General features: G+C 37.3%; 1 protein-coding gene across 2 annotated transcripts in view; it reads right to left on the bottom strand.

Moving 5' to 3' along the window:
• frmpd3 (FERM and PDZ domain containing 3) overlaps nt 1–27,497 on the bottom strand; it is a 131,460-nt gene that overhangs the window by 74,530 nt on the left and 29,433 nt on the right. The window lies entirely within an intron of this gene.

The following is a 27,497-nucleotide window of genomic DNA, read 5'->3' as shown; positions in this document are numbered from 1 at the left end:
CTCATGTATGGAAACTTTTGGGACACCCTGTAGCATGGACAGAAACACTTAAACAAAAGTCACATCAGCAACACATAAATTGCTGTTTACTGTGTATCCAACTGACAGTATTATGCATTATGTTGTATTTGAAGGTCAGATTATATCTAATCTAAAATCTTTCTAATTGCTAGACCCGACTGGGGAGAGCTGTTTTTTTTTTTTCCTGCAGATCACCAGTGATGCATACATATTAATTTGCAGAAAAAGCACAGTCCTAAATCTCATGGGGACAGGACTGATGCTTTATTAGCATGCCCTCTGTTTATTACAGTACAGCCAAAAAATCTTCATAGTGCTAGATAAGGTTAGATCTCAGGTTATCGTGTTGCTCCTCAGGCATTCATTTATAAGTTGAACGTTCGGTTGTCCAAGAGCATGTAAAAGAAAAAAGAAAAGGATGAGGGGCTACATTTACTCCCTGTCAGCTCTTTGGGCACTGAACCAGTGAAAGGTGAAAGAAAACAATCTCCGGTCACTAATGGAAAAAAGAGATTCCTTTTCTGTGGCCTGCCACCACTGAGGCATTGTTGTGCAGAAGCCCTGACATGTGCCAGCATCCTGAAAAGACGGTATTTTAAAAAAGAAATTAGGAAATGTCGCTCACAGATAGCTTGTTGACGTGTGTAAACAGGAACACCTTTTTGTACAAAGTAGTTGACAGTATTTTCAAAATAATAAATCAGTGATGGCAAAAGAAAGCCTTGCATTGCTGTCTCAGACTTGTAGACTAAGATCATGGGCTATTTTTTTTATCCAGGTGGTGTAGCAAGGGAATCCGTTATATAGCTCAATTAGCGAGCGTGATTATGCAATTGTTTTTTGTTCTTACATTTAGCCTGAAAAGAACAGGGGGTAAATAGTCAGAGCAAATTAAGATCAGGTAGGAATCACATTTCCATGTTATTGTCCAACTCAAATACCTTATACTTCAGAGGAACAGAAGTGAATAACCTCATATCAAAGCCTATCATAGATGGTTGTAGTATTTTTATTTTTATTTTTTAAATTTCTGGTTGTTATTCGGACATCTCTGTTGTTGCACGGTTGTTTCCTGACCAGGAAGTCAGAACTCGTTCACCTTTTCTTTGCGGCATGACTTGTACAGACTTTTTCATACATCATACATTTCATCCTCACCTTTTGTCCTCCTAATGGCTTTCAGTCTATTGTGTCCCAAATTTAGACAAACTATTATGGTAATTACGGTAAACGCTCCATGTGAGACATGGATCCTAATGTATTTCAACATGGAGGTCAATTATACACAACTGCATACACTGTTTTGTTGGTAAGATAACACAAGTGCTGTTGTTACTTTGATGCCTAATGTGAGTGAAATTTAAATAGTGGAACTATTTTTAAAGCTGCAATTACAGCATTGATTTTTCCACCTAACACCAAAAATCTTTTTCTCTGAAATAGACTGCTTCACCATCAAATATCTTATCTGATTCAATCATATTATCACTAATTCTAAAATAAACCTTTGCACTCATATTACATATTACATGATGGCCTTATATGGTGGATTTTTCTTTTTCTTATCAAATCAAGTGCTGTGCTCCCAGTTTGTGCAAACATATGTGTAACATCTAGCTTGGACATTTCCCCTCCAGACTGGCAGAGGGTGCCCTCCAGTGTATTTTTAATCACTTCTTTGTTTCCTCTGCTAGTTTCCTCTGCTAGTTCCTAGGTTCCTGTTTCCTGTTTAATGCACATGGAGTATTGTGAACATGTGACGTTTTGCAGTTTGCCAGTCAATTTGGTGAGTTCTAAGCCATGTGTTTTTTTGGATAGCTATTCTGTGTATGACCTTGCTTCGCCTTGCCTCACCTCTGCCTCTGTCTTTTACTTTGCCCTACTGTTTTGATACAGCCTCTGATTTCAGGTACTTTGATCTTACCCTGTTTTTTGACAATGCTTTGGATTGTATTTTGGAATTGTCTGCCATCTCAAGCCTTTTTGATGCTAACCCAGACTGTTTTGACCTTGACCTATCTGTTAATGAACTTCCTGCCTATGTACTCTTCCTTATAACTGGATTTCCATTTCATATATATATATATATATATATATATATATATATATATGTGTGTGTGTGTGTATGTATATATGTGTATATACACTTTTTTTAAATAATAAACTAGATGTGTATTAAGAAGTTTGGATATTTTTATGTTGCCATTTTATTTGCAACAACCCATTTAAATGTGGTCACTACTATCTAATGATTTGAAATTTCTGTACAAACCAACTTGTATGTAAAGTTATGAAGTGGTTACTTTGGGCTAGGGATGGGTTTAGCATTTTCCTTACGACACAATACATGTGAAGATGCCTGGTTATATTGGAATAACAAATTGGCTTAGAAACAAAGAAACATTAATAAATTGGCTTAGAAACATTACACTGACTAGAGTTATGCAGTCTAATGCCGGCCAAAACATAAATATATCAATAGAATAGACAGATTTAAAGCTGTAAGGCTTCTATTACTCTGACTGTAAATGTGTCAGCATGATTTACTAAAATACTTGTCCCCAATCTGTCAAGTTCTATTGTTTTCCAATGCTTGGTCACACTTTGGATTGGGTGTTGCACCTTGACATTTCGTGACTTATCTTCATGATTGTCTTTGATGTTCATTCCTGCTTGAGCAGTAGCTTTTTCTCCCTTTCTGACAGTAATTAGAGTGAGGCTATGATCAAAATTTTCCTTTTTCAGGTCACACATTTTTTTTTCCAAAATGCATCTTATTATCCAAGACATGTATTGATCTTTGGAGTTGGGATAAAAATGATGAAATCAGAAGGTTAGTGCATAGTGCTTGAGATGGTAGAAATTTTCTGTCCCCTGGAGAACTATTGTTTTGTAGATGCATGCAGATTAGACTACAAGAGAACTGAATTAAGAAAAACTGCAGCACATTTGAGGAAAAAGGTGATAAAATAAGTAATAATCTGTTCTTGTCCTTTTGTTATATCTCATAGATCTTCTAATAGGCATATATGATTATGAGAGTGTAGTTGCACATCTTAAGAGACTCTTGCTTACAATGGACAGAATGGACAGAGAAGAATGATATTTCTTTGGGTTTCCTTGTTTTTCTTTTGTTTTACACCTGTTTTTTTTTTAAATCCATATAGGAAGATTACATATGTAACTGTGGTTCTACTTTCTTATGTATCAGACCACCAGAGTGGTATCCTTCAGAACTAGTGGAGGCTGTCTATCAAAGGCTTGAAAATACATCTTTTTTTCTCTACGTTTTGGCCTTTTATCCACACTGAGATGACATTTTTGTCCAGAGAAAATGTAGCTTTTTGAATACGTTCTCCCAAGTGGATACATTTGAAAACGCCATTTGAAAACATTGTGTTGTAGTGTGGAGATATTCAAAAACAATGATGTATTTCATGTGACCCATTTAACTCAAAAACAAGATGGTGGACGATGTTGTACTGCAGTTGCTGTGCCTGCTATCCAGTTTGATAGCATTGTTAAAGATTAATGTCACTTTGTACAACCTTCAGACATTGCCGCATCAATTCAAAGAGACAGAAAGTAAAGAAACGCCTTATGGAAATGACGCAGGCCAAAGCTTCTTGCGTTTTTATGCATATACAGTATAGGGATGTAAGCATTTTCAGACGTTTCAGTGTGGACAAGCAATTTTAGGAAAACGTTTGAAAGCGCCAGTGTAGACGGAGAGCATTTTGAAATGAAAATGCAGTTTTCCGATCCGGATTATTATTCGGATTAATGTGGACATAGCCAAAGTCATCATGAAGGTATGTAAGACATCCTGATGATGCACCTCTAGAGAAAGACGCCAATCATAAATAGTTAAAATACCATACTTTGTTGAGTCTGGGAATTACTCAAAGCATTAATACTGCTTCCTATTGAGGAAAAGTCTCTGTAGAGAGTTGAACTCCTTTATGGTGCTCCCCAAAGCACACAAACATTTGGTCAGTGATCAGCTCATAGGTTGATAAGTTTATAGATATACTGATACTGCATGCTGACCAGGTCACAGCAAAAATGAAAAGAAAAAAAAATCTATCTGCCCCCTGTGCACAGCCATTGCTGCCATATATGCCATTTTTGTAATTTTGCCTCTGAACATCGCCACAGTGGATTTGAAATGAAGCAATCAAAATGTGATTGAAGTGTAGACTTTCTTTAATTCAAGAAGTTTAACAAAAAATATTGCATTAATTATAGCATTTAGGAATTACAGCCAGCTTTTACATAGTACCTCCATTTTCACATGCTCAAAAGTAATTGGACAATTGACTGATAAGCAGTTTAATGGGCAGATGTGGGCTGCTTCCTCCTTATTTCATGACAAATTAAGGAGATAAAAGGTCTGGAGTTGATTCCAAGTATTGAATTTGCTTTTGGTAGCTGTTCATGTGAACTCTAAGTATGCGGTCCAACGTGGTGTTGATGCAAGTGAAATAGGCCATCATAAAAAAAAAGAACAAAACAGACCTATCAGAGAGGTAGCAGAAACTTTAGGAGTGGCCAAATCAACATTCTTAAAAAGAAGGAATGCACTGGCAAGCTCAGCAAAACCAAAAGGCCTGGAAGACTACAGAAGACAACTAAAGTGGATGATCACAGAATTCTTTCCTTGGTGAAGAAAATCCCCTTCACAGCATCCAGCCAAGTCAAGGACACTCTCAAGGAGGTAGGTGTTTTATTGTCCAAGTCTACAATCAAGACATGCCTTCACGAATGTGAATACAGATGGTTTATCGCAAGACGCAAACCACTGGATACGCTCAAACAGAAAGGCCAGATTAGACTTTGTTAAAAAGTTCTTATGCATGATTAACTTGTACCTGGATGATGGGAATCGAAGAGTATGGAGAAGGAAAGGAAGGGCACATGATCCAAAGCATACCATTGTAAAATACATCTGTAAAACATGTGGAGACAGTGTTAAGGCATGGGCATGTATGGCTGCCAATGGACCTGGGTCACTGGTGTTTATTGATGTGAGGTATACTTTCTGTTCAGATTCAGTCACAGTACAGATGGATAATGACCGAAAACGTACAGTGAAAGCAACCCAAGAGCTTGGAGATGGAATATTTTTAAATGGCTCAGTCAGTCACCTGACCTCAAACCAACTGAGACAAAACCGAAGTCAGAAAGACCTACAAACAAGCAGCAACTGAAGGTGGCTGCAGTAAAGGCCTGGCAAAGTATCTCAAGAGAGGAAACTCAGCATTTGGTGATGTCCATGGGTTCCAGACTTCAGGCAGTCATTGACTGCAAAGGATTTGCTTCCAAGTATTAAAAAATAATCCTAATATTTATGACTGTTAGTTTGTCCAATTACTTTTGAGTCTGCGAAAATGGAGGGACTTTGTAAAAAAAAAAAAAAAAAAAAAAAAAAAAAAATTACTGTAATTCCTAAAAGGTTAATGCAATATTTTTCTTAAACCCCTTGAATTAAAGTCGAAAGTCTACACGTCAATCATTGCTTTATTTCAAATCTGGTGTACAGAGGCAAAATTATGAAAATTGTGTCACTGTCCAAATACTTATGGACCTGACAGTATTTTAGGGTAGACCCAGAAAGATAAGCTTCTTGTCAACTTTGCAACATTGCCAATGTTGTAAGATAAGGGGTTTATGTCTGGCTTATCACTTGCTATTGGGACTATCCACACAGTTCACACTATTTTTATTGCCTGTTTTTCTAGTAATAGCAAATTGGCTTAGGTCTTGCACCACTGTGGAATGGACCCCAGGGTCAGTGGCTTACAGAGAGAGTGATAACTAGACAAAAGATCCAGTGCTCCAGTTCAGGGGTATTCAACTAAAATTGATGAAGCTCACTTTGCTTATCCATTATTAATGAATGGCTATAAATAAAATATCACTTTGAAGTTATATTATGTTTTACACCTACATGCCATGCTACTACTTTTGACTAGTGTCATAGACTTAACCTTCCATTTCTGTTTGCAAATTAGTTACGTCATTGATGTTTGCGGGTCAGTTTTGACTCTGTATGGATAAATTACCGCGAAACAATCCTAAAGCATATTTTTCTATTCAGTTTTACTAGTCAATTGTATTTGACTATACTTACGAACTACTCACCCATCAACAACTATAGTAACTGAAGTATGACACTAACTTATTTTATTGTTCATTCTTACCTTATTTACCTTACAGTTGGCCATTCTTTTTCATTACAAAACACACATTTTAGAGCATTTTCTGGGTTTCAATTGCTATTATGAATGTAGGAGCCATATATTATATTTGATTGTCTCTTTCTAGCATGTGTGTACTTCACAGATATTTTATTTATGTTCATGAATTCACATTATGAATAAATTCTGGGGTGTGGTCGAGTTCTTCCACTCCATCCTTGGCAAACCATGTCTTCACAGACCTCACTTTCTGCATAGGAGCATTATCATGCTAGAAGATGTTTGGCCTAGGCTCCTTAGTTCCAGTGAAGAGAAATTGTAATGCTACAGCATTAAAAGGCATTCTAGACAGTTTGTGTGCTTCCAACATGCAGCTCACATGCCATACTACCCCAGTAGAAGATACTTCCTCATGCTCTGAATTGATTTTAACATTGTACTCAGTTTCAGATGCCTCAATTTCACTATCAGCACATCATCTTGTAAATCATGGCTATGGCTATGTTCTTGCACAATGATTTCATGGATTTCATGGACTGTATGTGTTTGTGTGTGTGTGTGTATCTGCTACACAACCGTCTATGGCTCATGTCTCTGACCCTACAGTCTCTGAACTACATACATAGTCTCTTTGCTCATACATTGATTGGTTCTGCTACCATATTTTTGGAGTGTTTGGATTGATCTACTAAAATACTTTGCTTGATCCACATCCAGATCGCTGTCCATGAGTTGCTGAGCCCTGCTGTAGTTGCAGAGCACAGAACCATCCCATCATCGGCTGAGTGATTTCAGAACTCACACCTAGATCCTCCACTAGTTTTGGTAAATCATGCTTTGGAGGCTTGATCATACTCTGTTCTGGCCAATCTTGACTTCCATTGTTCACGAGGAAGAGCTGCCAATCCAGCCACATGCCTCCAGCTTATCTAAGTAGTGCGGAGTATACATCTGAATAGTAGAATAGTCTGAAGAGTCTCTGGGCAGACTTAAGTGGATATGGTCCTACTTGGTTCTCCAAGTCAATAAGGCCTTGCTCTGCTTCATGAGTAGAAGATGGGAGCCTTTAGCCAGTGAGATCCAGGCCAGAAGAAATCCACCAGCATCTGGGCAACAATCCAGCAGGAGCAGTCAACATGGCCAGCCGATGCCATCAACTGGATGATGCCAGACTGTTGACTATCATCACAATTCATCTGTAGGATGCTTATGATAGTAGTACCTTGGTTGGTCACAGCTTTTAGGGCACCTCCCAAGTTAATCTCTTGCACTTTAAGGCCTGCTCTGCTCCACTAACAAAGCTTTGCTACAAGTAAGCAATTTTCCCCCCCCACTTTTTGGATGTCCTGCCTATCCATCACGTCATCTGCATACTCTGATACTGTATAATATTTGTTGAACCCTGGTGACTCCTTTTGCCCCCTATACAGAAGTGATAGTAAATGCTCTATTGCTAATGTGTATAGAAGCAGGGAAACCCTGTCGGACACCCCATCCCGCCTTGACTGGTGTAGTCAGGTTCTCTTCTACTTTGACAGCTTTAAGCATTTGATAAACACAAAAGTGCAGCGGGTCAGCAGTTGCTTAAGTAGTAAGTAGTAAGTAGTATCTAGCTTGAGCCTGAAAGGCTTTATAAAACTATTGGTAGCCCATCAATCCTACTGACCTGGCCTACTAACATTTGAAAGGCAGCATCCTTGAGCTTTTCTAATGTTGGGGGAAGATCTAGCATATTTTTTACCTTCAGTAGACAATTTGGTATGTCAGACTAGAATGGATTTACACACGTAGCATAACATTCGACAGACTTATACAGGTCAGAATAAAATTCTCCTGCCCACTCCTGCACTCTTATTTGTTTTCTTTCATTGTATTGCTTTTCAAAACTGAAGAAAAATGAACTTGGTGCATCCATCTCTTTTCATGTGTTATGTCTAGCTCTTACAAGTGCTCCTTTTGCCCTGTTTTGAATAAATGCTCCCATGTTATGCAGCTCAGTCTGCAACCATACTCAACTTTTATTTATTTATTTACCTCAGAAATATTTTGATTTACAGCTTATACAACTCTTTTTGCTTATTCAGAAGAGTATGACAAATATTGCTGGCAGAAAAGCCTTGTCTGAGTTTTCATTACATCTTGCCTTTATCTCAAGGATCCAAACTCATCTTATTTTTTGCCTCTTCATCTCTCTCAGAAAGCCTGAGAATAAAAGTTGGTATCTTGTAAGAGCTTTACATTAAACCTCCAGTATGCTGGTGTACTATAGCTGGGTTAAACAGATAGATGGACAGTTATAATATGGTGATCTGAGAACCATGCTTATGAAACTGAAGCTCCAACAAGTGTGTTACCATGATGTTGGAATTATAAAACTGATGCAGAGGAGCTGTACTTACTATACCCTCTGTTATTTTTAGCGTACACATTCACAAAGATGAAATCCTATGAAGTCAATGTGTTTGGCATTAACTATTTGAAAGTGTCCTTACCAATTTCCTTGTAAAATTTAAAGTTAAAAATAATATAGATGGAACACAAAACTGCTACTCCCATTAGTATCATTGCTCAATATTATTTGCCCTTTCCATTACAGCTTGACCTGCACTTGCATCATCATCATCATCATCATCATCATCATAAAATAACATTAAATGTAAATTTTTGCTTTATATATGCTAAAAGTCTTTTTTATTTACATCCATGTCTACCACTGTTTATATTTAGTGAGGCTAGGTCTAGAACTTTAATAGGTTTCAAAAGGAAAAACAGAAAGGAAAGAGTACAGAAGTTTGCCCCAAAAATTCAGCCCTTAGCTAACTCTTTTTCTACTTCTGTTGGTATCCTTTTCCTTGGTGACAGCAGCTTCAATGTATGATGATCACATAAGTAATTGTTAGTGAAACGTTTTGTCTTCCGATAGTCAATTCTAAGAACATGTGCTAAAGTATTACATTACAATACATTGATCTGTGCACAAGTATTTTCATTAGTGTCAGTGTTCGTAACATCACAGTATTATTGTTAGTATCTCCTCTGGGTTTAACAGTAACCTCTTCTCTCTCTATCATGGCACTACTCTGTGATTCATTTATAGTTCTGAGCTCTGACACTTTGCTGTTGCCATTGTAAATCAGACCTGTCACTCCCTGAGTTCCCCTGCTGCACAAATTTGTGTGGGCAAACAATTTTTTTGTGCTGTACACCTTTCACCCCTATACTAGTTTCAGTTAGCCTGCTGAATAAACCAGGCGTGGCTGGTACAAATAGTCTAGCAGGCCTAAGCCCTCCCCTATCTTTCAAAGGTAGAATACATCAATATATGATTTTTGGCTTCTACATTAGATTATTTGCTGTTAATAAATGTCTTAAAGTGGATTATTTTGCCCTTATGTGGAACCGAGTGTAACATCACCAATGGTTATAAGAAAAATACACAGAATGGTATGAAGAAATGAAGCTGGGGCTGATTTCTTTCTAGCCCAGACTGTACATTCATGCAGCCTATCAGTGACAGCTGCGTCAGGTGAGTATACAGAATGAAACACGAACTACAAATGAGCTTCATTTGCTGACAGACTAGGCACACTTTCCACTGAAAGTGCAAAGTACTCAAAGCATAAATTTAAGTTTATATCTCGTGTGTGTGTGTGTGTGAGTAAAAAACAGTTTGCCCTACATCATTCTTATGAGACCTTATGCTATTATGCATTGCTCAACCCTAAAAGTGTTGAGCTATTTATAGTTATTAGATTAAGCACTCCCATCTAGCATCATGACCAGCCATTACTATACTAAACACAACCATGTCTTTGTTCAGATGTAGCATACTGCCTGCTCTCCCATTGCTAACAGCATGTCTAAAAATGCTCCAGTCTCCAGGACTCACTCGATGCCGTGCCAGAGATGAGAGTCTTCATGCTGGCCTCTGAGGCCATAGCAGCCCACATACTTTCAGCTGCCCCTTAATACTTAAAGCTAACACACCAAACTACAAATTCCCACTTTTGAGTTATGGAAAACGTTAGAACAGCTGCCGTAGAGCCAGAGACCTCCACTTGTCCCTTTGTCCCCACATCTCCACAGTACACAAAGCATGTGCATATAGGGCTGAGAAATTTACACATATTCAGACTTCAGCTACACAGCTGCTTAAGCAGATTTCTGTTTTTTTTAACTCAATTATATCCATAAAAATTTCAGTCCTCCACATAAGCAATATCTCCAATAAAGATGCTGTTTACGATAAGATAAGAAGAATTTCCATAAATACCAATACAATAGAAATAATAGAAACAATAAAATAGATCTATGTGTATGTACATATGCAATATCCTTTGTGTAAATGTGTGTGTGTATATGTGTGTGTGTATATATATATATATATATATATATATATATATATATATATATATATATATATTGCACATCTTTCTCTCATATATATGTATGAGAGAGAAAGATGTGCCATATCATATTTTTCCTCTGATGTCCTTTTTCTGGACTTGAAAGGGACACTGTTATTGATTAATTAATTAATAGTGTAATATTTAACATTGACCACAAATGGCATTCCATAGTTTTTAAGTATATTTACAGCCCAAAACATAAACTTCAGCTTGACTTATTGTGGTTACATCAAACTGTCAGTTAATGGTGCTGGGCTTAATACTGCTCCTCGCTTGAGCCAAGCCCAGGTCCAAGATCAGAATTGCGCAACTGAGACAGGCCTCAGTTAGTTAGTGTTTGAAGCAGACTCCAGCCTGGAGTCCAGCCACATAAATCATGTGCAACCTCTGAATAGCGCTTAAATCTGGTGTTACGTCTGAGATCTGAATGCCAATGTGAGCAATTTCGGTATTAAATCCTTACTGTACGCTTGCAATTCATCTCTGAATATGACTCAGAGAGAGAGAGACAGAGAGAATAGTGTGTGAAACTGAAACGCACCCAAACACTGGCGTTGGAATCTTTAGGTGATTAATCTCTTCCCTCCTAAGGCCTTCAATAAGCATGCCAAAAAACAAAAAAAGGAATTCGATGAGGTTCCCGTGTCATAAACATATTTTAGCAGATTGAGCCACATCATACACAAACATAGCATCCTGCCAACAGCATAGTCACACTCAGAAGAAAAACAGGGCATTTTTTAATCAGGGAATTCATTAGTGACAATGTGACACACACACAAATCTATGAGTGCACAACAAAAAGCAAAAAGCACAACAATGTATCTGATATTGAACTGAAATAATACTTCTATTCATAGACTTAATTAAGGTGGAAAAGAAATATCTGGGGAACTTTATCGGCTGAGTTGTCACAGTCCTCAACAACTGTGAAAAGTCAAATACGAAATCTGTTTAATGACAGAAGGCATTTCACTTCTTTCTCCAGCTCTCTTCCCTGCTGTAAAATGCTGCAAGTTTTAGCCTTAAGTTCTAAAAAAAATAAACCAGACCCTGCAGGATTTCTTTGCAGCCCAGCGGTTAATTAACAGTTTCAGCTTATCTGCTATCAGCTTGCTTCATCATTGTGTTAAATTTCACCACCGCAAATGATTCGCAGTGGAGACAGTCCCGCAGAGAAAGATGCAATTATACATCAATCAGTGATGTGCTGGGGCAACTCCATGCCACTGTGCAGGTGTGTGAAAGACTGTGCCTGCTGCACCGCACCACAAATTCTCAAGTCATAAGGTTATCATTTGAAGAGAATATGAGTATCACATTCATATCCTAATCAATACATTATGTTGATTTACAAAATCAGACATCTGGTAATCAGTCCCAATTCCTTCTACTGAATTCTCATTTGGTAATGATATTACATTAGCATTTCCACATTAAAACCTCCCTTCAAGATATTTTGTCTTAGTCTAGGCTTAATCTGTGTCTGGGAAGCCAGCCTATAACATGTCTTTCTTAATCTAATTACACTTGGCAAGCCTTTCTTCTCTTGGCACATCCATCTAGAGCTGTATTGATTGATTTATATTAAATTGTTCTCTACATTTGCAATACCTTGAATAATGCAAGAAAAGAAAGAACCACTTCATATTCCCACACAGTAAATATAGGCTTTTTTCTCACACACACACACACACACACACACACACACACTCCAGCATCGAATAAACATCCTTGTTGATTTCCTTTTGAAGGAACATGCAGTTGCAGAAAGAGTGATGGCCTTTACATCATGCATTTTTAAAACAAAGCACCCCCCGCATATTTTCTAAAAATGCATTAGTGCTTTTGGTGGTATTTTTAAAGTTTGCAGGCATAGCAAACAGACTGTTGGAAATGAAGGTTTCTTGACCCTGATTATTGCAATTGCTTTTGCTCAAATTGTGTTCTGAAGCATCCTTGGAAGTATCAGTGAAATTCTAAATTGCATTAGTAATGCTAGGTAGTGAAGCAATTTCACTGCAGTTCAGACTTCATCCATCCGCTAAGGTCACTTAGCATACATCCGAAATTCTTTAATGTCCATCCATTATCAATGGATCATTGCTAAGCAGAAATAAACTTCAGTGTTTGAATCAGAAATGCTGACTGATCTAGTTTTGTGTCTATCCACTGTGTCAATAAAATTTCTTATTTTCTCATTATCTTCAAATTTCTCATTTCTTAAGGTTTTAACACCACCAGTTGGGACAGTTCTTTGCTGGAGCTATAATCTATATTATTAATAAGCCCTTGTATGGCTAATAATACATTTATAGATACTACATTAATGATTGATGGCAGTAGCCAGGATGCATTTGAAGCCTGAATGCAACTGGCATAAGGACACACATCACCCCTCATTATAAATGTTTCCTCTAATAAATGAAATGGAATGTTTAAAAAAAAATATTCTACTGAGAGCAGAGGTTTTGCAACAGCAGTGAGGGTACTTTATGTGCACTTTATTACTGAACTCTTGAACTTGTTCCAGTGAGAGAGCTAGAAAGAGGATACATTAAATGCACTCAGGCAAATCTCAGTACTTTATTGAAGGTCAGAACTTTCATTTCGATGCGGTTTTCTCCCGCAGCATTGTTGTGCCTGAATGATGTATCCTCGGGAAGCGGTACAATTCATGTCTAAAATGAGCATTATAAGCAACTATATAAGCAGCTATATAAGCAACACGTAAACCTTATAAGCAGTGCACATACGTTTAAAATATACCTGCTTTTAAGATTACTTGGAGAATTACCAGTGTCAGTAAAAGAATTATGAAATGGATCACAGGAGCAGAAACACTTGATCTTGGCCCAAGTCCATGGAGAAATGTATAAAATTGATTTTGAATTTTTCCAAAGTACAGGTACAGTTCTTTTTTAGGTACAACATGGCTGCTTTATGTAAACTGATCATTATCTTAAAACGTATTATCTTATTATCTTGATTAATAGGTCTTGAGGGAGCAGAATGTATATAATAACATACCTGACAAATTCTAGCACTATTTTCTCCTGAGGGAATCGAGTGAAGTGAGGGTTCAGACTCTCATTTGTGTTCAAAAAGCAAGAGAGAGATATTTTCCAGCAAGTGCTATGCTGCTTAAACCGCTTCAATGCTAACTCTTCCGAGCCTTGCGGTTGCTTTTAGCTTACGTGCAAAATGTAAGGCCTTGCACACTTGCTATAAATAGAGCAGAATTCAACATCATATATACTATACATAACATGCTCAGAAATTACTATGCATTTTTAATGTATTTGGAGATATAACCCCTTTAATTTACGCAAATTCATATAAATTTGATTTTATGGTGCAGCACTTTGGGCTAAATACAGTTGGCTAAAAAATTAACCAACAAAATTATGAATTATTAAGAATGACAGAGCCAATTAAATCCACTTATTTGAAACCACTTCACAAGCTATCGTTTAATTATGCAGCCTTAAAGTGTTTCGCCTATGGTTCGTAACTCTCCTGTTCATATCATTTTCATATAGCGATCAATCAATCTTAGTATTAGAACCCACTCAGATAAGTAATGTTTGTAATGTGTGATACCAAGAGAACTTGCTCTTCTAAACATTCTTCAGGCATTTTCATACATATCTATATCTATCTATATATATATATATATATATATATATATATTAAAAAATCATGCAGATAAAGGTCAAGAGCATAAAATACAGTTGGGGTCATAAGTTTACATATGCCTTGCAAAAAAATAAGAGGGATCATAAAAATTGTATTTTGTTTTTATTTAATACTGCCCTGAATAAGCTATTTCACATAGCATATGTTTACATATAGTCCACAAGACAAAATAACTGAATTTACTCAAATTAACCAGTTTACATATGCTTGATTCTTAATACTGTGTGTTGTTAACTGGATGATCAACGACTGTTTTTATGTTTTGTGATAGTTGTTCATGAGTCTCTTGTTTGTCCTGAGGAGTTAAACTGCCCTTCAGAAAAATCCTCCAGGTCCTGCACATTCTCTGCTTTTCCAGCATCTTCTGCAAGTTTTTCCCCTTTCTAACAGCAGCTATATGATGTTGAGATCCATCTTTTCACACTGAGGACAATTGAGGGACTCGTACACAACTATTACAAAAGGTGCAAACATTCACTGATGCTCAAGAAGGCAACACGATACATTAAGAGCCAGGGGGGTGTAAACTTTTGAACAGGATGATCGGTGTAAACTGTTATTATTTTATCTTCTTGGAAACATGTAAATATCTTATGTAGCTTTTGAACGGCAATACTAAATGACAAAATAAGATCTTTTAACAAAATATTAACCAACACCGATCATCTGTTCAAAAGTTTACATCCCCCTGGGGTTCTTAATGTGTGCTGGAGCTGGTGTTGGTGATTGATTTTCATAATGGCTTAATAAATTCTTGTGCAATTTTGATCTCGAGTAAGTTTTTTAAAAACCTGTCTAGGTTTTTGTTTGGATCTGTGGTTATTGAGTCTGGTGCCTTTTTATTGTGAATTGTAACCTTAACACATGTGCTATTCATTTTTCTTTTCACCGTTTGACTAGGAATTTATTCTGCAGTTTTTCAAATGCAGCTTTTTAGCCATCAGATCAACAATTTTAATATTCCATATTCTAATCTAAAAGTCAGTTTGAGTAGGAATTACAGCTCACTTTATGTCTAAATGTGTCCAGAGATGTTTAATATGTTTTAATTACTGACTATGCAGTCTCCAAAGTGTTAATAAGCACAAATGAGTTTCCTACCAACAGTGTTTTAACCACATATTCTAATTTAGAAGCTGCTCACCTACAATTAATTTATAATAGATTTCTCTGAATCAATATGTATTAACACTAGTAACCTGTGTGTTTGTGGGTTTTTTTCCCCCACATGCATGCAGACTTGTTCCATAATGTTCCATAATGCACACTACAGTGAATAGATAGATAGGAGAAGAGAGCTGGCTAATACAGTATGCAAAATGGCTACTTCCCTTATCTGCAGTGTAATAAATTTAAACAGAGGGTGCAGAATGGCGTTGGCTGAGAAAGTGTGTGCCTGTGTGGGTGTGTGTGTTTTATGAGCAAATTATTCTTTGCATGCTCAGCATTCCTCAATCTTCACACATCATCCTTTCTGCCTGTTTAAATATTCCATAAAATGTATTGGTCCTACAGTTTTATCAGACTGTAGCTACTACAGTAGCTGAGCTATATATGAACATGTTTGTGTGTAATGTGTGACAGCCTGGAAAAAAACATTCACCCTGTAAAATTTTGATGTTTTCTAGCATATATAGATTAGAAAATGGTTACTTATTTAATCCTGTTCTATGAAATCCAATAAACCACCAGGGGTTGTATTTCAGAACCTTAAAATGCCAAGAAATTTATCACAAAACCACATGGTAAACTCATGACCTTTTGATACCTTTGAAAAGTGCTATGACATATCTATTAGTCTGCCAACCATATCAAGGAGCCATACCCATGGGCAGAGATTGCCTGGCCAGGAATGCCACACTTTTTCACTCTTCTGTGAAAAATGAGTCTGCTCAGGGAAAGTTTCCCAGGACATTCCAGTCACTAGTGAGTGTGGTAGTGAAAAGCAGGATCTGGATGTCTTGATGCCGTTTTGGAGCCTCAGGTAGACCTGTGGTTTGATTGCTAAATGCTGTGTAGCATGGACAGCAAAGGATGTGGGAATGCATACAGTAGACCACTACTGCATATTATCCCAAAGGGCTGTTTGGCTCCCCTAGAGAAAACAACAGGCAATAGGGTTGCTAGTATTCCCACTGGGTCTAGTTTCACTACAATAAATTGTGTGGTCTACTTCAGTACTAGGAATCTTCTATGTTCTATGAGACTGAGAGCCGTAATGTGCGTGTGGGGGATGGACATGTCCCAGATGGTGAGCTCCTTCGTGGAGGCAAAGTTTTTTGCCAGAAAGCATCCTGTCAGCAGTCCTTATCTTTCCTAAATGGCTCCGCAGGGTGGGGATGTCCATTGGAGATCGTATGTCCTATTCTCGTCTCACCGCAAGAAGTAAGGCTTTAATCAGCTCCACCACAGAGAGAACAATGGCTACAGATTGGGATGATCGGGCCAGTGCAAGCAGCCGTACCCTGTAAAAACCAATGGGTTGGTTGTTTAGTTGGATTATTTGTTTTATTATTATCTTAATTTGGTAAAAACCAACATTGGTTTTGATGGTTGGTTTAGATATTCCACTCCATGATGGCATTTTAAATTTTAACGGTCCAGCTTGTAATTGACAGAACTTGCTGATTTGAGATCGAGTCTACTGCTTTCCTCAAAAATAAAGTTAGCGATATATGTACCCTGTGTGGTAGACTGATTTCAGCTAATTAATGTTTGCCTCTGTAATTCTCATAAATAAATAAACTCCCAGTCAGTCACATAAAGTTAACAGATGTTATTTTGTAAGCTTATTAGCTCCGTTACTGTTGCACATATGCAAAATAACTTTACAGACATTGCCAGTTATAACAATTTAAATTGAGTGTATTTTAGTGAATGACATATTTTCTATTAGTCGCCGTTAATTGCCTTTAAGACGTGATGTTATTCATGATAGAGCACTCGGTAATGTTAGTCTAGCTACATGAAGTGGAGACAAACAGTACATATAAGCTCATAGTTACATTTAGAGCTAAATTTGTGATGGTTTGTGGTAACTGACCAGTTGGGTTGGGTTGAGCTGAGCATTTTTAACCCAATAAGCTAGGTACATATCCAATGCACCTAAAGATAGTTAAAAATAAACCAACATTGGGAAGGTGCTATATCTACACTTAGGTAGGTTACTAATTGGATTGTTTTTAATGCAACATTTTTTCGAGTATAGCTAATTGCCCATGTGAGATATGTGTAAGGTGATGTGTAAGGATATGAGCAGTGCATCTGTAATCATTGGTTGGGCGTTGTGCCTACTGTATGAATGTGCAATATTAGGCATGAGACAGAATTGCATTGCATTGTGTTGAATATTGCAATGGAACCCTGTATTGGGATATTGTATCCTCTCCTGTCTCATACCTACTCAATATATATGAAAGTTCCTTCATATATCAGATATGTCACAATGATAGACAAAGAGGAAGGGAGTGCGAGAGAGAGCGAGTGTGTCTAGGACAATGTTAACAGTAAATTAACCCTGGATTAAAAGGAAAGACTGCAGCCAAGCTTTGAGTAGTTAGCGACTTTAGCCCAAGTTTCACATCTGACAAAGGCTGTTTTATTGTTTCATCTCTGTTTCAGTATGTTGTTCTATCTGTTGTCTGCTTTGTTGGCTAAATAAAACTAAATACAAACAAATACTTAAGTAAGATCAAACCGTAATGCTTTAATGCTGTTATTTAATGCATGTTACTGTTATTGCGGTTCAGAGTTTATTGTTTTCTGGATAAAACCTTGCGACAGTTCTTATCTTATGAAGAAGTCAATGTACAACAATTTTAAATGCTAAAACATCAGAATTTGCTTTATTAGTAAATTTTGTTTGTCCAGTTACTGCTGCTGTAAAATGCATGTGATTCTGGGATTTTTAGTGTTGTTATCGCCAAAGGAGTAAAGTACTTAAATCAGTGTTCTTTGTTAAACTCTATAAAATGATGGATTATTATCACCTTAGTTTAATTGAAAATTAATAGTTGTACTCTTAGCCAATTACATTTCCATGCAAAACATTCTACTACTTTCAAGTGAACACAAATTATTACTTAAATACATTTTCATTTCCTGGCAATCAATCAAATCAGTTGTATTTCTCTGCATTTTTAACATTATTAGCTATATTTAAAACTATCAAATTCTATTAAATGCATAGCATACACCATTGGATTGATACTGCAGATTAATATTTTCATACAAATTTAAGAAAGTCATAAGTTATACGAGAAGCTGATTTGATACATATGATAAGTCTATGCAAAGCTTGTCTATAAAACAAATTAGATATATGTTAGCCATCTGCTAATATTGCCACCTGATAAGTTTTAGCAAACACTGTTTTTCAAAGAATAATATTTTAGTGCAACTAGCTGAGTGCAATGTTAAAATAATTTTGATCGTCAATTTTTGCCATGATGGTCTTAGTTCAGGTCATACTTTGTGCCACATCATGTTATTTAATTTCATGTATCAATTTATTGGCTTTAATGGTTCTAGAATGGGTGGGCACGGTGGCTTAGTTTTTAGCACTGTTGTCTCGCACGTTGGGGGTTCGAATCCCGCCTCTGCCCTGTGGGCGTGGAGTTTGCACATTCTCCTGGTGCTTTCCTCCTGGGACTCTGGTTTCCTCCTCAGTCCAAAAACAGGTAGGCTGATTGGCATTTCCAAATTGTCCATAGTGTGCGATTGTGCCCTGCAATGGGTTGGCACCCTATCCGGGGTGTTCCCCGCCTTGTGCCCCAAGTCCTCTGGGATAGACTCCAGGCTCCCCTGCCACCCTGTGTAGGATAACCATTATGGAGAATGGATGGATGTTTCTAGAATGGTTCTGTATTCTTTTTGCTGTATAAGATTTATAACCCAGAAAACATATATGTATATGTATGTATGTTATTTGCAGCAGTCAGGTTACAGGTTGAATTATTATTTTATTTGGATGCCTGTATCCCAGTGGGTGTGTAACGTCAGTGGCCAGTACTAGAGCACAGTGTTTACAGAAAGAACAGTTAAGGAGAATATCCCAGTGGGCTTCACTTGCTGCCTCAGTGTGTGAGCATCGATTTATGTCATTTCACGGTCACTCACGATCACGGGTAATTGCTTTCCATGTTGTAGAGGGTATTAATAAAATACGGCATGTTACCTTTTGGTGCAAGTATTACAAAAATACTTATCTTACCACCAAAAATACAAATTAGTTGGAATGAAAAGTTATGAACAGTTAAGGTTAGGGTAGGGGGCAGGGAATGGTGTTAGTATTCAGAGCTTTTTGTGGGACTTCATTAATTTAAAACATAATGCTTTTAATTGCACTCTTTAAAATTTCCTATTTTTGTGCAAGAAAAGAAAAGACTTTGTGCAAGATTAAGTCAGTCAATCAGAGACTGAAACATGCTTTTTGGTTTTTGTGGACTGATACAACTTCATTTAATAGATCAAACAACCATTGAATAATTGCATGATTCATACCTGAAATTTAGACATGTGGTTTTTAGATACTTCATGTTATGTTTCACATATAGTACACTTTTAACATGTAATACAGGTGTTTTTGTATTATGTGTATTTTTCATGGCTTTTCACATGATTCATTAATTTTCAAGTGATTTCTTACACAGGTCATTTACATTCTTCATACATAATTCATATTAATTTTTCACATGTTTGGAATGTGGTTTACTTTTTCAGATGTGATTTTCTCACATGAATAATTTTTCAGCGTGATCACATATTACTCACATAATCACGTGTGAAATACATGATCACATGTGAATCGTATATGATTTTTTTAATTTAAGGGGTATCATGATCACGAACATTAAAGTAAATTAAAATAAAATTTCTACCACAAAGTAGAAATATTTTGATCCAAATATTAAAAAACAACAACAACAAAAAAAAAACACGGCCAGCAAGCAGTGTTAGTGGCCACGTAAGCACACATATTTATTAGGTTCTATTTGGGCCAGTTCAAGATGGCTGGTTCTAGGTTTCAGTGTTTTAGCTCTGCTGCTTACTTATGCACACATTTTGACACTGTTGATATTGAATTAGCAAAGTTTACTCCCATAGTCTCCACATTGCTGACTACAAAGTACTTTGTTGAAAGCAAATATTAGAACTGTGTGCTGCCATCTTCCACTGATCTAAAGGCTTTCATTTTCTGTACTTTTATCCATGTAAGAGATGGCACAAGTTTCATTTTTTTAAATGATGTAGCTGCTTCTAATTCCTTCCAGTGTCTACTATTAGAGCAGATCTACTATTAGAACAATCTAAAATCAGAAGCAAACGTCAATTGACTGTCAATAAAATGGTAAAGCTGCAGAGATGCACCATGTACCCGTTTCTTTCTGTTCTGCTTGACATGGGAAATGTGACATTTTTTCTTTTCTTGATAATTAACACTGCTGACATTTCAGGGATTTGCATGATCACTTTTCTCTGGGATTGGTTGAGTAAGGTAAGTAAACATGACAGTGTAATTAGCATTTCAGGCTTGAATCACTTTCAGTACTGCTAAGTAGTTGGTGATAAATGAGCACTGCAAGGAGATTCTTCTATACTTAGCTGGTTATTCTGTTGTGCTTCCTGAGGGAAATATTATCAGTGGAAAGGGAATATTTGATTTCTCTAATGTTTCTGGGCCAAAGCATCCTGAATTGTATTAGTCCTAAAAAAGCTTCTGACAAAGAAAATTATAATTTCAACTTTTCATATAGTATTATGGCTTGCATATAAAGCCATATTTGTCATCCATAAAAGAACAGGAAAAAGACATGATGATATGATTAATAATTACAGGTTTTTCTATTATAGTTTTTTAATAGGTACCAAATAGCCTGTTTAATAATGTCTCTATAGCCAACACGGCCTCACAATTGCAAACCCATTAGCATTCACATAAGCCAACTTGTTTAAAAAGTAATGCTCCATTAAGGTTAAGCCGAACGGCAGGGTTAGAGGTCATAGCTTTTCTTATGACTTTATTCATCTGAAATCCAATTAATTGGTCCATTGACATGAAATTCTTCTTTTAGAATTCCTGTGAATTTTACATCAGATGGGGTCACCAGTCTGTGGTAAATGTGTAGCAGTTGGTGACTTGTGAGTGCCCACTTGGAGCCAAGCTGATTGACGATAGACATAAACAGCTGTCAGAGCTAAAGGGGACGGGGAAGACAGACATTAAATGTGCCTGTGAAGTTTTGGCTCCACTGAAGAGCCTCTTTTGAACCAGGTGTCATTTTATCTCAAAGGGAAATAGCAAAGACTTTTTGAAATCCAAAAGCAGATGAGAAGTGAGGTGCCTGGGAGACCTAGCATTCCTCAAACAATATGGTAGCAAACAAACAAACAAATAAACAAAAAAAATTAAAAGGCATTTAAAATAATTTGGTGAGCCTTCTCTATTTTGTGATCAAATCAGATATTGGATATAATTGATTAATTTGTAACAGGATTTAATTAATTTAGACTGTCAAAAAAGATTTTTCTTTCAGATATATGTATGGATAATTGATTGTGTCTTAGTGCGAAGATAACCATCTATGCCTCTCTAAGGCTCATTGAAATGTCTTGCTAAATCCTAGCCTGCGTAGCCAGGACAAGTAGATTTCATGCCCAGGCTATTAATTTATTCCTATTTGACTATTATTCATACTTGCCTGGCAGACAAATAGCTTCAATTTCCAGAAAAATGTACTTACTGTCTTGCAAAACAGATGTTTTCATTTGGTCTGCATGTTTAAATCTAACTAGATTCATGTTGATGCAATCCCTGAGTCTGAGTCTCTGAATCTCACCGCCTGCTGCACTACATGCATCAGCAAGATGTGATCTAGGTGTCTGTATGTACAATTTTTACCAGGAGGATTAATTAGTGCAAAAGGATGAAAAACAATATTATCAGAATCATGAATACACAGGTATGTGTAAACATTGATGAAACCAAACAAAAGCAAGTCTGGCACAAAACCTTCATATAACTCTCTTACTATAAGGAACTGTTACCTTACAGTTAAACATACCAAGAGAAAATAAAGACCCTAGACAGGCTTGAATAATATTCTTTTACAAGTGATGTGAGAATAGGACACACAATCTCCCAGCCGAAATTCTAGGCAACGATTTGCTGACTTTTTGCTTGATGGTGGAAACACAATGTGCAACATTATTACATGATGTCAGCAACCCACTTTTTAGCCTATTCTATTAGGTTTCCAGGCAACCAAAACATGGGACTGGGCAGCCTGAATTTTCACTTGCCTGGTGAGCAAACCAATGTATAAATGTGTGATTTGTATACACTGATAGGATTTTTGTGAGATCTGATAGGCTGTTCAAATCTTTTCATTTCTGTAAGGTGTCCAAAGTGAAGGCAGTGTGTTTGGTGATGTGAAAGATGAGTTGACCTGTCCCAACTTGTTCAGCTGTGCTGCTGGGTCTGCCTTATAGGCCTGACGATGAAAGGGCTCTCTAGAGGCACATATTTACATCTTACAATACACATCCTCACTTACACAAAACTCAACACTGTAGATCTAATATGTTGTATATAACAGTAGTTTTCAAACTGGGAGCACCAAAGGGGCTGCATGAAAATCCCAGTTGTAGATTATTATTTATTTATTTATTTTTTTGTAAAATTAAATTTATTAATCTGTTTTGGCCATAATTAAAAAAATAGTATGTTTTTCTAAATATTAGAAAAAAGATCTAGAGTATACACAGTGATACTTATTATCCACAAAGGAGTTCTTTAGTTAGAGTTAAAGACCTGCCGGTATATAACACACTGAAAAAATGCGTAGATCAATGTATTTAAAGTAAAGGCAGTTTCCACTTAAGTAAAATATGTAAGTTTGACAAAAAGTAAATAGGTAAATAATGTCAGGTTTATGTGAAACTCATTAAATAGGAATATGTACATTTACCAACTTTATTTATTGTATTGTAGATATAAACAATAGAGTAAATTGTAGCTGATAAAATGCTGTCTGTAGGAAACGTGCTCATAATCCAAAGCGTACCCACTCATCTGTGAAACATTGTGGCATGGACATGCATAGCTGTCACTGGAACTGGCTCACTTGTGTTTATTGATGGAGTTCCAACAGCATTTGGAGGATAAATTCTGTAGGGAACGGAAGCATCTTAACTGCTCCTGTCCAAAACTAAAACATAATTCAGACTTCAGGCAGTCAGTAGTCACATTTACATGGACACTTTTTGTTTCAATCGGAATGAAATCAATCAGATTGATTAATCCGATCGCAGTGTTTACAAGAACGCTGAATAAAGTAATCGGGTTGATATGCGCGTTTACCTGACAGAATCGGATTTGATCTTCTGACATGCGCACAGTGCACGAATACACGTCTCCCGCCGTTCCAACATGCAGATACTAGCAGCCACTCTCTTGCCATTGCTTCTTTTTTTCGTTTTAAAAAGCAGACTTAACATTTGCCTATTTCAGCTGCTAATTAGAAGACGACGAGCGTGTGATGTTATGTGCGGTACTGCGTGTATTTATCAAGCAATTAAAATGCCCCTTCCCGAGCCCAGAACAAGGCGTCTGTGGATGAGGGTCCGAAGCAAGGACCGGTGGGACAACGTCGTCTTGCACCACTTCACAGACGAGGAGTGGAAGGAGAATTTTAGGATGACACGACAGTCATTGGTGAGGCTACGGTCAGAGCCCCAATACCGCTGACAGCCGTGCGTCATACGTCATTACGTGATTACATCATTGCACATGCGCAGAACTATCTGGTTTTATTTTCAATCAGATGAAGTGTTTACATGTCCTCTACATCGGATTAGAAAAGGTTTAAACCACCCTTTAATCGGTTTTGGCCAATTCATTCCGATTGACGTGTTTACATGTGACTTTTTAAATCTGATTGTGCTTCTAGTCCAATTACGATCGGATTATTAGTGTCCATGTAAACGCAGCTACTGATTGCAATTGATTGAAATTGTTTATTAGCTCATTCAACTTCAGTAACCGCTTTAATTGTAGTCAGGGTTGAGGTGTATCTGGAGCTTATCCTCAGAACACTGGGCATGAAACAGGAATATGTTAACTTGTGTAATTACTTATCGTCTCCTGATAGTTGGTCCTCTGTACAAGACTCAAGAAATTTGAAGGTCCATGGAAAAAGAACCATAAAATGACTGCATTGCAGGCCTGGCAGAGCATCACTAGGAAACCCTCCCAACATTTTCAAGCAGTCAGTAATTGCTAAGGTTCTGCAGCCACGAACAAAACATGACAGTTTGTCGAGATATTATGTTGACCATTACAGATATTATAGTCCTCTAAAAGAGAGGACTATGTAGAAAATGAGTTCATTCATTACAGTCCATTACAGGGCACAGAGTGTTGTATTACCAAAATATGTATAAATACTCTCAGACTAATGCTGACATTTATCAATGACATCAGATGCTTTCCTAAAGTTTCTGAAACCAGCACTGCTGTCCACTGCAAATAAAGAAAAGAAATAAACCCTAAAGCAACTATGGAATTTTTCATCACCCAACCTGAAGTACAGAAGAAGAGAATCTCAGGCAATAACAGGGCTACAATAAGCAGGAACTAAAAATTGCATTATAGCTTTTAGGCTTTGCAGCCATGTATTAAACATGCCAGTTATATTTTTAGGATTAGGTTATATTTACTGTATATTATATTGTTAAAAGTGGATTTGTACAAATGGGGCTGTGACTCCTATACTGTTCACCCAATCTACATATGTAAATACACTCAAACTAACGGTGATCTTCTGCATTTAGTTTAACAGTTTTATTTCAAATTTGCCAAAATAGCTTCAACAGACTGTAGACTGTGCACTGTGTTTTCCATTGACAAACAATTACTGAAGACATTTTCATCATTATCATACAACTCAACTTAATAACCCAGCTCAGTGAAGAGCTGTTAATGGTTTATATTAAATTTGGCATTATTGACATACAAAATCTGCAGCATTTGAATGAATTGTGTTGTTTAGTACATCATAAAATGGAAATGATGCAGTACCAAATACCAAGTAACAGCATTATCCCAGCAATTTCTGGGCATATCAGATTTAGACTATTTTAGTAAGAAATGCGCATCTTTCTTTAGGGTATAAAATACTGAGTTGGCACTTGTTACAGTATATCTGATCCAGGTCCTCTGTATCTTTTAGTTCTCAGGCTTCTACATTTCCTTTACATCATTTGTAAGCTTAAAAAAGCTCTGTAGTTCTATAAAGAAAGGCCTATAATCACATGGGACACAATTTCATAACACAGAATTTTCAAGATAGCGCCAAAGGGCCGCTGAACTACACTTCCATCACCCCCAGTATGTCACAAGTTTTCAATCATTCGCAAATGTGTCTTGTTTCACCCTGATTAGGACCAATATATAAGTTCCTGTGTTTCAGCATCTCATTGTCAAGATTTTGTTGGCGTGTTCATGTGTTGCTGTGTGTACCATAGTCTCTCTCATAGTCTGCCTCTGTTTTGCCTTATATCTCCTGTTCAGGTTTATGGTTCTTGTTTTTGCTGTTTTGGTTATTTGTTTGCACTTTATTTAATAAAGATCTGCAGAAAGGTTGAGCGAACATAGATGCAACAGTTCAAGAAGCCCTCCTGGAGAGGAATCGCCTGCTGTGGGAGCAACAGGGGAGGGGATGTTGAGTCAGAGCCACATGGGAGTGGCTTGATGCCATGCGACCCCTGAAGAAATTTTTTGAGAAGTGGGCTCCTGACCTAAATAAAACCATCTCCTACCCATCCTGCCCCACTTCGGACCTCGCTCTGCCTCCTTGCTCCGTTGAGGACGTCCCCCTACCCCTCTGCCCTGCAGAGGCCACCATTACGGCTCACGGGCTCGCCATGGGTGTCACTTCATCTCCCTGTTCCGCCTCAGACGTCACTGCCCACCCAGCATGTTGCTCCTCCTCCCCTGCTTTGCGGTGTACATTGCTCCTCCCTTTTACTTCGCAGAACATTGTTCCCCCCCGACCTCGTGGAGGACATCGCTCCCCCCTCTGGCTTCGTGGTGGAATTGTCATGGAGCACCAAAGGGTTTTGGTTATTTGTTTGCACTTCATTTAATAATGATCTGCACTTGCATCCACCGCCTCTACCCTTGAGTCAGTTCCAACAACTCTATTTCTATTAATCTAGCATTAACCATTAACAACATCCAACACCAATTTGCATTTATTGTGCACATTTATTCATTGCCATCTTGATGGACTCTTTAGAGCAATGACATTTTGGGCTTAGTTAGAATATAGCATTACAGTATTTGTGCGGTATATAAATGACTTCTCCACTGGGGTTGCTGACTATTTCAGTATAAGTATTCCATATGTAAATATAATGCAGTACTACTGCAGTACTACTCTTAAACTCAAAAAAAAAAAAAAAAGGTAAGTTCTTTTTTGAGTCATCTCTGATCAAGTATGCCTTCTAAAACATTTGGATTCATTGCACAGAGAAGGCTTCAAGTTGTGGTCTTATGTTGCATAAGTTTTGTTAATTAGCAAACATAAAGTGGCCCAAAATGAATCAATGACTCTGCCCTCCCTTTTTGCATCTCAATTTTTCGACACATACATCAATGGAGTGACTTCGTTAATGGCTGCTAATGTAATTACAGAGTGGGCGTTCTGAAAGCAGCCCACGAACACTTTGCTAGCTTGTCACTGGCAGAGTCAGTACTGGCCCAGCATTGTGTAACTAATTGTGACACAGCCTTGTGCAAATGCATTTGAACCCTCTATCTTTTTCTGGAGTCCTTTATGTAAGTAAGAGACCTTTCAAAGACTCACGGCTGGACTACAGCACTCATGATCAATCACTCGCTATGGGGAAAAACATGAACAAAAGGCTTAAGGAGTTAATGGCTCTGGCAGGAGCCTGGAGAGGTGTACAAATGGATCAAAGTTCTTTTTATGGATGAATTATACATTTGGAAATTACTGAATATAGCTAAATAGAAAATGTCCAGGAGGGCCAGAGAATATTTAACACAGGGATCGTGACTGTTTCTCTTTCTGAACGGTTGTATTCTATGGTGTGACGTGCGCATTGATTTCTAATACCACTGTTCTGCACTAGTCTGATATGA

Source organism: Pangasianodon hypophthalmus, chromosome 7 (genome assembly GCF_027358585.1).
Source record: "Pangasianodon hypophthalmus isolate fPanHyp1 chromosome 7, fPanHyp1.pri, whole genome shotgun sequence".
Taxonomy (NCBI): Eukaryota; Metazoa; Chordata; class Actinopteri; order Siluriformes; family Pangasiidae; genus Pangasianodon; species Pangasianodon hypophthalmus.
Note: the sequence above shows the minus strand (reverse complement) of the source record. Positions and strands in the feature narration are given on the sequence as shown.